The following is a 13,122-nucleotide window of genomic DNA, read 5'->3' as shown; positions in this document are numbered from 1 at the left end:
ATTAACCCGCACTCACTCCTGCAAGGCTCATCTTCTTGTTTCCAGGTACCTCGCGCCTACTTTGGAGGTTGCTGTGAGGGGCAAGGGAAATGGTGCATGTGCGTGTCTGGATGTTAATCTTTACTAGGGTTAGGGGCGGGCCGGCGGGAGAGAGAGGGAGGAAGGCCTGGACGGGCCTTCCCACCTTGTTTTAGGGGAAGCAGCTCGGATAAGAGACTGCTTGGATTCTGGAGGCGAAGACTGCAGGTTTGAATCCCAACTATGCCACTTTCGACTGTGAGGTTTTGGGGAAGACACTTAGCTGCTCTGGGCCTCAGTTTCCTTACCCGTGGATGGGGTACGATTCCCCACCTCGAAGATTAAACGAGATAAGGAGTAAGTACAAAGCAGTCAGCAGTGAGCACAGCGTGTACTGTGGACCCTGCTGACTGTGAAGTGGTGGTCAGCCGACTCACAGGACGTCCTCAGAAATGAAACTTCCTTCTCTGGATTTTACTTTTATTTGATCATCATCAAGTGTGTTTTCAGGGCAGGTAATGAGGGTTCTGGTCATCCAGAGTGGAAATTGAGGCTCAGAAAGGTCAAGCAACTTGCCCAAGGTCCCAAGTGAGCAAATCAAAAGGTGGCTTCTGACCCAGGCCTGTCTGACCCTGGGCCCCATCACTCCCCTCCGGTCTCAGCGGCCTTCCTGCCCCAGCCACCTGCCTCCCTGGTGTCTTCCTGCTGATTCTGGGCCTGGGGCAAGGGTGGGACCCTGTGGTGTCCAGTTGCTGGCCTGAGCCCTCTGTCCTCTCCCCTGCCCCCCCATCACTGACTCCCCAGGGTCCGGTCCTTGGTCGAGGGGCCCACTGCAGTGAATCAGCCTCCTTTGTGGCGTTGATTAGAGGCCTCCTCCTACAAACATCAAAGCTTCAATTAACATGGGCCGCTCGCAACCCTCTTGCAAAACTCTGATAAGAACAGAATTTTCTCTTGGAAAATGGATTTTTATTTAGTTGTGTGTACTGTTGGTTAAATGACCTACTCTATACACTGGCGCTGAGATTCCGGGGACAATTAGGGGGCTCGTCAGGAGCTGGTTATCTGAAGGAAACAGGCGCCGGGCTGTTTAGCTGTCTAATATCCTGACGGGGGCGGGGGGCAGAGGCAAATTAAAAAAAGCCTTCTCTCCTTCTCCAAACATGGGGTGCTGAGGGCGGTTTGCTGATTTGGGGCTTTGTGGAGGGAGGTAGGGTGGCCCTGGCTCATGATCTTCTGGAGGTGTGGCTGGTTTGCGGGCCCGCAGCCTCGTATCTGGATGGCTGTGTGTGTGTGTGTCTGTGTGCGTGTTTGTTCTGGCCCCTTTCAGGGAGGCCCTGGGGGAGGCTGGCTGCTGGGTGGGGAAGGGCAGGGCCTCAGGCTGGGGGCACCCAAGATGTGGAGAATGGGAGGCCCTTACTTTTTTGATGACCACTCCTGTTAAACTTGGCCTCTTCTGAGAGATCGGGGTGGGATAACTTTTAGGACTTTTAGGAAGTACTGTCTTCTCAACCTCATTGCCTCTAGGGAAGGAGAAGAAACGCTCTTCCCCCAGCCCAGGGTATAGATGCCTTTCTACTGAGTGGCAGAGACAAGGGTCATTGGGTGCATGCTCCTGACTCAGGCTACCACTGTGCTTGAATGTTTTTGGTTCTGAAGATCCTTTAGAAAAGGATTCCTGCCAACTCTTCTTAGGCTTCAAAAGTTCTGCCTGTTGTCTAACTACATCCCTCCAGCTGCACTCTAAGACTGACTTGAATCAAGCAGATAAGTCTGATGGAGTGGGGGCTTAGGGTTCAGGGAGTGGCCTGGCTGGGAGGGGGAGTGTTTGGGGACAGGGAGGTGAGAGGACAGCTGGGGACAGCAGAGGGCAGGAATATGAGGAAGAGCAGCTCATGGACTAGTATCTCTTCCTCAAGTCAGGGATGCCTGGCGTAGCATGACTGTATTGATTCAATTATTCCCTACAATGTAATACTCTGCATTTGTGTGATAGCAACAAACAGAGTTGAAAGACATACAAAAATAAATGATCTGAAAGTTAATATGGATGAATGGGCATCTATGAATTCGAGGAGAGAGGTTTTGTTTTACATTGTAAAATCAATAGCGTGCAGAACAATGTCCTAACTTCCCCCAGGGACCCCAGCGAACCCTCCCGTATTGATCGCCATGCAAATTAATTGAATTCATGAAATCCACATTGCTGGGTAATTGATGCTTCTTATAATTACCTCCGAGTTATGAGCTTTTAGGGGATTGCATTGATTCCTAGGCAGCAGGGAGGGCAGGGGAGGGAAGAGGTTGGGTTCCTGGAACTGCTGGCAGTAGCTGCCTGAGTGGACAGTGGGCAAGGGAGGGAGGTCAAGGCTTGAAGGGGGGTTGGGCATTTGCCTGGTGGTAGAGGGATCCTCATCCTACAGTGTTTATTGACCCAGCCTGGGTGAGGCTGGGGGTTGGGACAGACCTGAGCAGCTACTCTTGGGCATTTGAAGGTCCGCCAGGATGGATGGCTGCTCTTGGGAAGCTGAGACCATCTTAAGGGAGTAATAACAGAAAACACTCATTTAGCATTTATTACATGCCAGGCATTGTTCCAAGTACTTTACACCTATAGAACTCGTTAAATCCTCAAAACAATGTAGGAGGCATGTGTTATTACTGTCCCCTTTGATTACTGAAGAAGTGAGTCACAGAGAGGTTGAGTAAGTTGCCCAAGGTCACACAGGGGCAGAGCTGGGATTCTCCACCACCAGCTTAATCCATGAATGGGCTTCAGGAGCAGATCTCCTCAGGTCATATGAACAGTCTGCATGTTGGTGCACATGAGTGTTTTTCAGAGGAAGGGTCTGTAACGGCATCAGCTGATCACGAAGGCAAGAATCTGTCATAGAAACATTGTTTCTGTTATTGTACAATAGTAAGTGTTTAGATCCACATTCTAGCACAACAAAGTATATGACCTTGGAGAAGTCACCTAACTTATCTGGTCCTCTTCTACAACTGCAAAGCCTGGAGGGGCAGGTGTTCCCCTGGCTTGTCTGCAGCTCTGGAAGTCTCTGATTGACATGGTGTGTTTACTTATGTGTACCTCCCAGGAAGCCCCTAGCTGAGGGGAATGTGGGGCAGAAATTATGCCCATTTTTACAGAGGAGGAAACTTAGAAGAGCTAGTGTTTTTCCAGAAGATCACATGGCAGGTTAGTGGCAGGGACATGATGAGGACAGGTAGAACCAGTCTCCAAGCCAGACTCAGCTCAAGCCACCATCTCTTATCTACCTAGAGACTCACCCCCTCCAACCCCGCCCACCTTGTGGATCAGTGAAACCCCAGACGAGTCTGATGCTGGCTCCTGCAGCCTGTAACCTTTACCCCTCTGCTTTAGAGCCACATGCCAGGTAGGCCCTGATGAGCTTCCTGCTCCCCACTGCTGCTGCTTGGGAAAGTCATTGCTTCTCCCTGGGCCCAGCCCTTTCTCTGTGCAGTGAGCAGGCTTTGGGAGCTGTGACTGGGGCTGGCAAGGGGTACTTGCAGCCACAGGGTGGGAAGGCTGGGTTGGAGCCCAGGGGAGGCAAAGTATCCTAACAGATACTATCTCTGTGCTTCCCAGAAAGGACCTGGGTGATGCCGGCCTCCTCTTGTTGTCCTTCCCTGGGCTTGGCCATTTGTATTGCTCCTCCGCCTCCCTGGCTCCATTTGGGAGCTGTCGAGGTGATGTTCAGAGAGACTCATCCCCTGATTGGTGGAGTCTGGCGTGGTGGAGCTGAAGCACAATGAGTCACTGTCCATGCTGGGGACCTGGCCTGGCTCCATGTCCTTGCCAGGGCTGTCTGGGCTGGCCAGGTGGCACTCACAGCAGGGAGAATGGGGCTCAGAGTTCAAGGTGGTGACTGGGGTAGATTGGCAGCTTGGCCCTCCCTCCCTGTGGCTGGAGCTTCTGCCTGGCTCTTGAGGACTTGGTAGGGGAAGGATGGGACTAGGAGCTCCTTGTCAGCACTAGGCAGTGGCCTGGCTCTCCATCTCCCAGAAGGTTCGGGGCTAGGAGGGTACCGACTCCTTCCAGGGCAGCCACCTGTGCAGAGAGGACGGGGTGTGTAGCATGCTCAGAGGCTCCCGTCACTGCTGTCACACCTCCTTGCCAGCCCTCACCCCATGCTCTTCCTTGTTGATCTGAGGCTCCGGGCTCTGCTAGGGTGTCCTTTGTGACACCAGTCACAGATTTGGAGAAGGGACACGAATGCTGAGACATCCAGGCCCCCAGGGGGCCAGCCAGTGGGTGGAACTCTCCCAACTCCATCCTAGCGTCCCAATCATGAACTCTTGAATGACCTTAAAGCTTATCCTCTGGACTCATGAGTCTTGAGAGATGGGAGGGATCTTACAGGATCATCCAATCCAACTTCCTCCCCAAAAATAAGGCTCCCAGAGGTCCTATGACTTGCCCACAGCCAGTACACATATGGTTGAGCCTTCAGTCCAAGGCCTCTGACTCCTAGGTTCAGGTTCTTTCCATGACACCAAAAGAATCTCCCAGCCACCAGCCAGCCTCATCTCCTCTCTTGATACTTCTGGGCATCTCTGGGCAGGAGTGGGGGGCATCCACTGAGGAGTCTTTGCTCCCCTTCCTTTCCCCTTCCTCACCCCAGAGAATCCTGAAGCTTCATACATACTGAGCACATGGTGGAAGTCTCCTGCCTTGCTGTCTGTGCCTTCCCTGCAGGCTATTGGGCCCTCTGAACCATGAAAAGCACAGACTTCTAGACCTAACCAGACTCCTTCCTCCCTCCCTTCTGAGGGAGAACAGCCCAGCCCCCCTCAGCACGCCCTAAGGCAGCGCTGTTCTAGGACAGCCTAATTAGATGGAGTTGATGAACTCATCAGAAATGTGTTTAGTTAAGACTGAGAACAAATTGTGGGATGGCTGGTCTTCCTCTCTCTCCTCTTTCCCTGCAGGAGCGGGATTCTCTCTGTCCGCAAAGAGCCCTAAGAATGGCCTAGGGTGAGGTCTGGCATGAGGCCTAGAGTGAAGGACACCCTCAAATCATCCTTACATCTATCCATCCCTCCATCCACCTATCCACCTACTCATTCATCCTCTACTTGTCCTTCCATTTACTTATCCATCCACCCACTCATCCATCCATCCATCCATCCATCCATCCATCCATCCATTTATTCATCCATCTACCCACCCACACATCATTCAGCATGTCCTTCTCCTCCTCTGTGCAGGCATTGTGGTGGGAGGTGTACTCATGGGGACAGAGATGAATGAATGCTGGGGAGAGCGGGTCAGTAGGGTGTGCAGGGAGGAGGACAGATTCGCACCCCATGTCAGAATTTCTTGGGGTTCCCAACAATTACCACTTGAGGAGAAGGCGTTGGAAGACTAGACTTCCCTCTATAAGTGAAATTAGGCTCCTTGAGTTGTTTAAATTCTGTGCTACAAAGACGTGGCCTTATTTAGTATCGCACGCCTTGGTGAGACTGTCATCATTGAAGTCGCAATCATCCTGCACATTTGAGGAGGGCCCATCAGGCCTGTTCCCTGTGATCTCATTTAACTCTTGCAGCAACACGATGGATCTGATGCTATTATTACCCCCATTTCATGGGTGAGGAGACTGAGGCTTAGAGAGGTTAGCAGAGCAAAGGTGGCTGGTGAGTAACCCAGGGCTGTGATGAGAATGAAAAGAGATCAAGGCCCAGATTTGCTCTGTAAACAAGCCTTCAACTAATTAGAATTGTTATGGGATAGGAATGACCAGTGTCCTTTTTTTTTTTTTTTTAACCTTTCCTTGTTAAGCTCCCCTTGCAAATTATTTCAGCCCCTAAAGGAAACGGGCAACTTGGGAGTCAGAAGGTAAATAGAAAATGGGAAACCCCTGGCCAGACCTGCTCTCCTGGCTTCAAGGGGTGGGAGTTCCAACCTTAATGGAATTTCAACTTTGTAGTTAATGTTGTATATTTATTTCTCATTTGCTTCTCATGTGATGAGGCTCTTTGCCACACCATGAGAATAATACCCCAGGAGGCAGGACGTATCATCATTTTACCAATGAGACAAGGAGGCAGAGAGAGTCAAGGTCACTTGGGCAAGGGAACCCAGGTAGGAAGTGTTGGACTGAGGTTTGAGGCCACGTTGGGTAAACATCACCTTGTTCTCACTTCTACCCTGGCCTGCCCATTGGCCTGGGCAAGCCACACCACTGGGTCAGTGTGGGAAGAGTCGGGGACTGTGGGGACCTCCTCACTCCTGCTGCCTTTCCTGGGAATTCTGAATAACCCAGACCCTGCCCACGCCTTCCACAGCCAGGCTGGCTCTGGGTGCCATTCACAGCTCTGTCTGCCGCAGGACCTGGGGATGTCCGGCCTCGGTGCCTCTGCATCTTCTCCTTACCCTCCCTGCTGCGGGCACTGAGTTCAGCTGTTTACAGCACAGATCCCAGGGGCTGCCTTTGAGGATGTGGCTCTAGACCCAGCCACAAGCCCCTGTACTAGCTACCCATTGCTGCATAACACGTTATCATACAATTTAGGAGCTTAAAATCATAATTCGGGTTTATTATTTCACATACTTTCTGTGGGTCAGGAACTTAGGAGTGGCTTAGCTGGATGGTTTTGGTACCTGGTCCTCATGAGGCTGCAGCCAAGATGTCAGCTGGGGCTGCATCATCTGAAGGCCTGACCGTGGCCAAAGGAGCCACTTCCAAGATGGCACACTCAAACATCTCTGTTCCTTGCCGCGTGGACCACTCCATAGGACCATTTGAATGTCTTCACAGCATGGATGCCACTAGATTGAGTGACCCATGGGAGAGCACAGAGGAAACTGCAATGTCCTTTATGGCCTCAGCTCAGAAGTCACTGTCACTCCTGTCACATTTTTGCTGTTAGACATGAGCCACTAAGTCTAGCCACTCACGAGTGGAGGCGAGTTAGGCTTCATCTTTAGAAAGGAGGAGTATCAAAAAAGATTGTGGACATATTTTAAAATCACCACATTCACAACTGCTCTTTTTTTGCTGGTAAAGATAAACCACCCAGTTTTTACCAGGTACCAACCAGGACGCCACCAAACTGCTCTTTGGGGAAAACTCCATTGTTGCTCACAGCTGCCTCTGAGTGCTGGATGGGTCTGCAGCCTCATCCTCTCGTCAACCCTCATTCTTGGCATTCAAGGCTTCCCTCTTTATGATTTAAACCTATATTTCCAGCCCACCTCTAGCCACTTCCTTTTATTCTAGCACTGTGTTTTTCTTTCTTTTTTTAAATTGAACTATAGTTGATTTACAATGTTGTGTTAATTTCTGGTGTACAGCAGAGTGATTCATATATATATATATATATATATATATATATATACACACACACACATATATATATATTCATTTTTATAATTTTTTTCATTATAGGCCATTACAAGGTATTGAATATAGTTCCCTGTGCTCTACAGTAGGACCTTGTTGTTTATCTATTTTATATGTAGTAATTGGTACCTGCAAATCCCAAACTCCCAATTTATCCCTCCCCACCCCATTCCCCCCAGTAACAAAAATATTTGTTTTCTGTCTATGAGTCTGTCTCTGTTTTGTCAATAAGTTCATTTGTGTCCTTTTCTTTCTTTCTTTTTCAGATTCCACATATAAGTGATACCATATGGTATTTTTCTTTCTCTTTCTGGCTTACTTCATTTAGTATGACGATCTCCAGGTCCATCCATGTTGGCGCAAATGGCATGATTATATCCTTTTTAAGGCTGAAGTAGTATCTCCTTGTATAAATATACCACAATTTCTTTATCTAGTAATCTGTTGATGGACATTTAGCTTGTTTCCATGTCTTGGCTATTGTAAATAGTTGCACTGTGTTTTCTATTTGTTCTTTATAACAGTAATGGCTGCCATTTATTGAGCACCTGCTACGTGCCAGGCACTATACCGATATTGTCCATAATTCTTAAACAATTCAGAAATATTGTGGTGCAGTGGGGCGGCCAGTCGGTGAGCCAGTGATGTGAGGGTTGGTAAAAGAATTTACCAGAGATAAAGTATGAGAACAGAAAGGAGTTTATTAGGGGTTCCCTGTCATAGAGAACAGTGGGCCACACAGACGAGAGGTCCCTGCATGAGCACCGAGGGCTGGTTGTTGGGGTAATTTCATAAGGTACGGTCACAAGGTGCCCGATTGGCTTGGGCACAAGTTTCTGATTGGCTGTAGGTGAGGTAAGAATTGGAGGGTCCGTGGAGGGCGGTGGGGTTTATGACTGCTACGGTGGAGACATGGGCTGAAACAAGCCAGCCTGAGCTATTGAGATTAGGCATTACCTAGGGCTATTAGTTTGTTAGGGCAAACATGCCCAGTAAAGAATATACTTTATCTGTTGAGGGATCACAGGCAGACAGCTGAGAGCCTGGAAATGGGGGTCGTTGGAGTTGGAAGGACTGCCCAACATGCAAGATGGGGAAAGAGAGGTTCCGAGAAGTTAAGTAACTTGCCCAAGAACACACAGCTAGTCAGCAGCTGTGGATTCAAATCAGCCTTTCCTTTCCTGCCTCCTGCGGGGCCTCCTGCCTCCCCTTCACCTGACAATACCTTTACCTCCATCTCGGCCCTTCCCAGCCTTCCCAGCCTGATTCAAGCATAACACCCAGGGGAAGGCTTTCTCTGATGTGCCCCCAGCTGGCAGCGACTGAGCCGAGTGCCCCGCCCCCCACTTCTGGTGTCTATTAAGCTATGAGTGGCTTGAGGGCAAATGTTTGTCTAAAGGCCCCTGTGTCCCTGGAGTGCCTGGGCAAACACCTAGTACAGAGTGGGAGCTCAGCAAGAATTTAGGACACAGTGACTAGAATGGGCCCTCAGCCCACCGGCTTGGATTCAGAGACTCTGCAGACTCTGCTTCAGGGATGCCCCAATCAGCCTCAGGGCGAGGGTCAGAAATCACAGCACCTCCTGGCTAGCTGGCTGTACTGTTTTCCTGCCTGCGCCCCTCTGCCCAGCACCAACGTCCTGGCCCCTCCTGGCTCCAGCGCAGCCATCCGCGCTGGTTCCTTCTGGCCTCATCTCCGCCCCCTTCCCCCGCCCCTCCCAATCCCGCCTTCCTGTTATCACAGCTCCCAAACTCCTTGCTTTTTCTTCCCTAAATTGGTTCTCAGTAAGATCTCTCCCCTTATGCGACTCCTCAGGCCTCTTTAGGTTTGCTTCTGGAATCTTTTGTTCCCCCCTCCCCCAGTTCTTCCCAGCCTCACTCCCGGGCTTCTGAGCCCCGCCCCCAGCCCCTCCGACGGCCGGACCTGTTGCGGGGCTTCAGTCCGCGCTCGCCCGCCCTCCCTCCCTCTCCCAGCGCCTCTCCCAGCGCCCCTCCCTGCGCCCATCTCCCTGGCTCTCGTCTCCAAGGTTACCCGGCGACTTTGCCCAGCTCTGCTTCCTCTTCCCGCCCCCTGTTTCTTAGCTGTTCCAGCGGGGAGGGTGAAGAGGGGTTGGAGCCGCCTGGAGAGATGGTGCCGTCTCCCTCCTCCCCGATCCTTTCCCTGAGGGTGCGTCCCTTTGTCTCTTTCTCTTTCCTTCCTTTCCCCTCCCTTGTAAGCTTTCCTTTTCCAACTGCTTTGTTAGCTTCTCTCCTCGTTTCTCTCTCCTTTTCCTCTACATCTTTTTTTCTCCATCTTTCTTTTTCTCTGTCTCTCACTTTCTGGGTATCTTTCTTTGAGTCTCTGTCTTTTTGTCTTTGGTCTCTCTGAGTTCTTGTTTTAAATTAAGAAACAATGAAGAATTATGCCTGGCCGCATCCTTGGAGGGGCCCTTACCAGCACCTGTCTCCTTAGGTTTTGGTGTTAGAGGGCTCTGCAGGAAGAAATTTGAAGTCGGAAGCACAAAGCAGGCCCAGGTGCTTAGGAGAGGGGAGTGGGCAGGAGCCCACAAAAGCATGTGCACTGATGCCAGGCCCAAGGCCAGAGCAGTGCCCCCCCCCCCACATGCCTGGTGTCCTGGTGTGAGCAGAGGCCCGAGGCTGAGAGGCTCCCCCTCCCCTGTGTCGGGGCAGTGCTGTCCCTTGGCTGAGGTTTGCTGCATGCGCCTGGGATCTACAGGTGTCCCCTTTCCATCACACCAAGTCGTGCACATAATGAACCTGGCACAGAGCCGGGCACACAGCAGGTGCTCAGTACATGTGTCTCCCGAGGAGGGACTTGAGCGGGGCCTCTGGGCTCCTTGGCACACAGGTGTTATGTAACGTTTTAGGGGAAATAAAGCTTTCCCTTTTTGAGGGCCTTTTCCAGAAAAATTAAGAGAATGATTTTTTTTTCCATTAGGAAATGTCCATTTCCGTCTGCTGAAAATTTCCCATTTTTCTCTCAGACTTTCATATCTGTACTAAAACACAGTAAATGGCTTCTATATTTCAACATGATCATTACATCTTAATGCATCTATGTTCCTAAACTAACTGATATTATAAAGGGCCCTAAAAATAAAACCTTGCATACATTTGGACCCCCTCATGTTTTCCCCATAGCATCAATATTTCTGGACTTTCCCCCCTCCCCCACATGTCTCTAGACTAGAGAGCTGGGATGTCAGATTGAGATGACGGTGCTCGGTGCTCCAGAACGTGGGAGCAAAGAGGAAGCTGCTGGCTCCGCTAGCCTCAGTCAGGCCCACCTTCCTAGACCTGGTCACACCCCATCCAGTACAGTCAACCAGGCCCAGCCTGACCCCATCTGACCAAGCTAGGCTGCCCTGAGGCTTCACTTCTCAGTGAGTCCTTCCTGGTCCCAGAGGAGCTCTCTCTGGCTCTGTCCCAGATTCCTAGGATGAGCAAAAGAATCCTAGCTCGCTCATGTCAATGGATGGACAATCCATGTCATTCTGTCATTCTCCTCTCCCCCACAAGTATTTGGGAACATATAGTTACTGTTTGCCAGCTCTAGGCCATCTCCACCTCCTGGGATGCTTACCGTCTTCTCTGTTGATCTATTACCATTGCTTTCTCAAAAACGCATGTAGAACTCGCCTCCTCCTGGAAGCCTTCCCTGAATAGCTCCATTCATTCACTCAACACGTATTTGTGGAGTGTCTGCCACATGCCAGACACTGTCATGGACACTGGAAATACCTTAGTGAACAGCACAGGTGAGATTCATGCCCCCACCAAGCTTACATGAGAGGGACAGACAGTAAATAGAAAAATGGGTGCTGTGGTGAGTAATATGGGACCCTACCTAGGCTGGCGGGTCAGGGAAGGCCCAGCCTACTCTCAGAGGGGAAAAATCCTGTCCTGAGAGGGAAGTTCTGGTCTTTCCACCAGCTAGCGGTGTGACCTTGGGCAGGTTGCCTACCTCTGAGCTTACTTTGCTCATCTGAAAGAAAGGGTTTTGGAAAAAGGTCCCTTTTTGCCCTGGAATTATTGTGTCTTTACTTAAAAGCAAGTTACTTTCAGGTAAGTTTATAAACATATCACTTTATTTCTTGAGGCTTAGTTGGTCATTGTAGAAAACTGTAAAATTCCAATTAAGACTAAGAAAAAAAAACACAACAAAACAAATAAATAGGCAAACAAATTAACAAAAACATCCACACTAATTACCCACAATTCCTCCTCTAGGGATCCCGGGTCCTGGCACTCTGGGAACCTGCCCCAGATTCCTGGAGGTGCCCTCTCCCACTCACCGCCTCCCTTGTCCCTGTCCCCCAGCAAGCCCAGGCAGGGGGCAGGGGAGGAGGCAACCTCAGGGAGCCCTGGGGCCTTTGGGAGCCAGGCACATTGTCTCTCTCCAACCTGAGCTGGTTTGGGGTCTCAGGGGCTTGGCCAGGACTCACAGAGGTGGACCCCTTCCAGGCGCGGACTCCGCAGGACTCGCTGGCAGCCAGCGCCTCTGGGGACTGCAGCTCGGCTGGGCTCACCCCAGATGGCGGGTGGGGCTGCAGAGCCGCATGCGGCCAAAAGATGGCAGCACCGCACCGCCTCAGGCCCGCGCTCCCGCGGGGAGGCAGGAAGGGGCGTCCAGCAGGGTGTAAGTGCGCGCGAGCCAGGATCTGGGGAGGGAGCTTGTCCTTTGCCCTCCAGGGCTCTCCGTGGAGACCACCGCTTTGGCAGGGCCTCATGGAAGTTGTGGCTCATGTGGCCTTGACCCAGAGCGACAGGAGGATCATCACATTTGGAGGCCTCTGCCCTGGCCTCCATCCCCGAATTGCTCCCTAAACCTCCAGGGTGTTTACTGTTTCAGTGCAGAACAGTCTATCCTCAAGACCCTGGATAACTGTAAGTTGACCCCACTTGCACTCCCCTCTCTCTCCCAACTACCCCCCCCCCCCAACACATCTCTTCCCTTACCAGGACTGGGAGGGAAGGGGAGGCAAGGAGGATGGGCAGGGATGGCTGAAATCTCAGTTCCTGGCCTCCAAGCCCAGTCCCACCACTTGCTTGCTGTATTACCTTGGGTAAAAAAATTAACCTCTCTGAATTTTCTCATCTCTAAAAGGGGGACAATAAGAATAATATTAGGTTTTATTATTGCAGGCTGTTTTAATTGCAGCTCTACAAGACCTCCCCTTCTCAGTATATTAGGCCAATTCAGGAAAATTTCTTAGTGGTCGTATTTCCTAATAATCCCTGTGCTTGTCCTTGTTCCCTGGCTCGGGGCCCCCAACCTCTGCATCTTTGCTGTCAGTAATAGCTCAATGATACCTGCCATTTATTGGGTGTGGATGCCATGCTGGGTACTAGGCATACATCCCAGTGAGCCCTTAGAAGAAACCTGGGAGGTGCCACCTTTACAAATGGAGCACCCGGGGCTCAGAGAGATGAAGTAACTTACTCAAGGTCATACAGCAGAGCCAGGATCCCTACCGGGGGTCCCAGTCCTGGACACTCTTCCTTCAGACCCCCTGGCCCCAGTGGGCCAAGCTGGGCTGCTTTCTCCTATTCAGATTCCAGTCAGGGACCAGAGCCCCCTTCTCAGGGGTTCTGGCCCTGCTCCACACCCTGGGTCCTGTTGCTACAGCCACTAAGCTCCTGAGCACTGTGGGATGGGGGAAAGGGCAGGACTGGGCCTCAGGCTGCCCTTGGGTGAGTGTCCTCTGCATGGGGTGGGAGGGGGACAGAACTCC

Source organism: Camelus dromedarius, chromosome 34 (genome assembly GCF_036321535.1).
Source record: "Camelus dromedarius isolate mCamDro1 chromosome 34, mCamDro1.pat, whole genome shotgun sequence".
Lineage (NCBI taxonomy): Eukaryota > Metazoa > Chordata > Mammalia > Artiodactyla > Camelidae > Camelus > Camelus dromedarius.
This window is presented reverse-complemented; position numbering follows the sequence as displayed.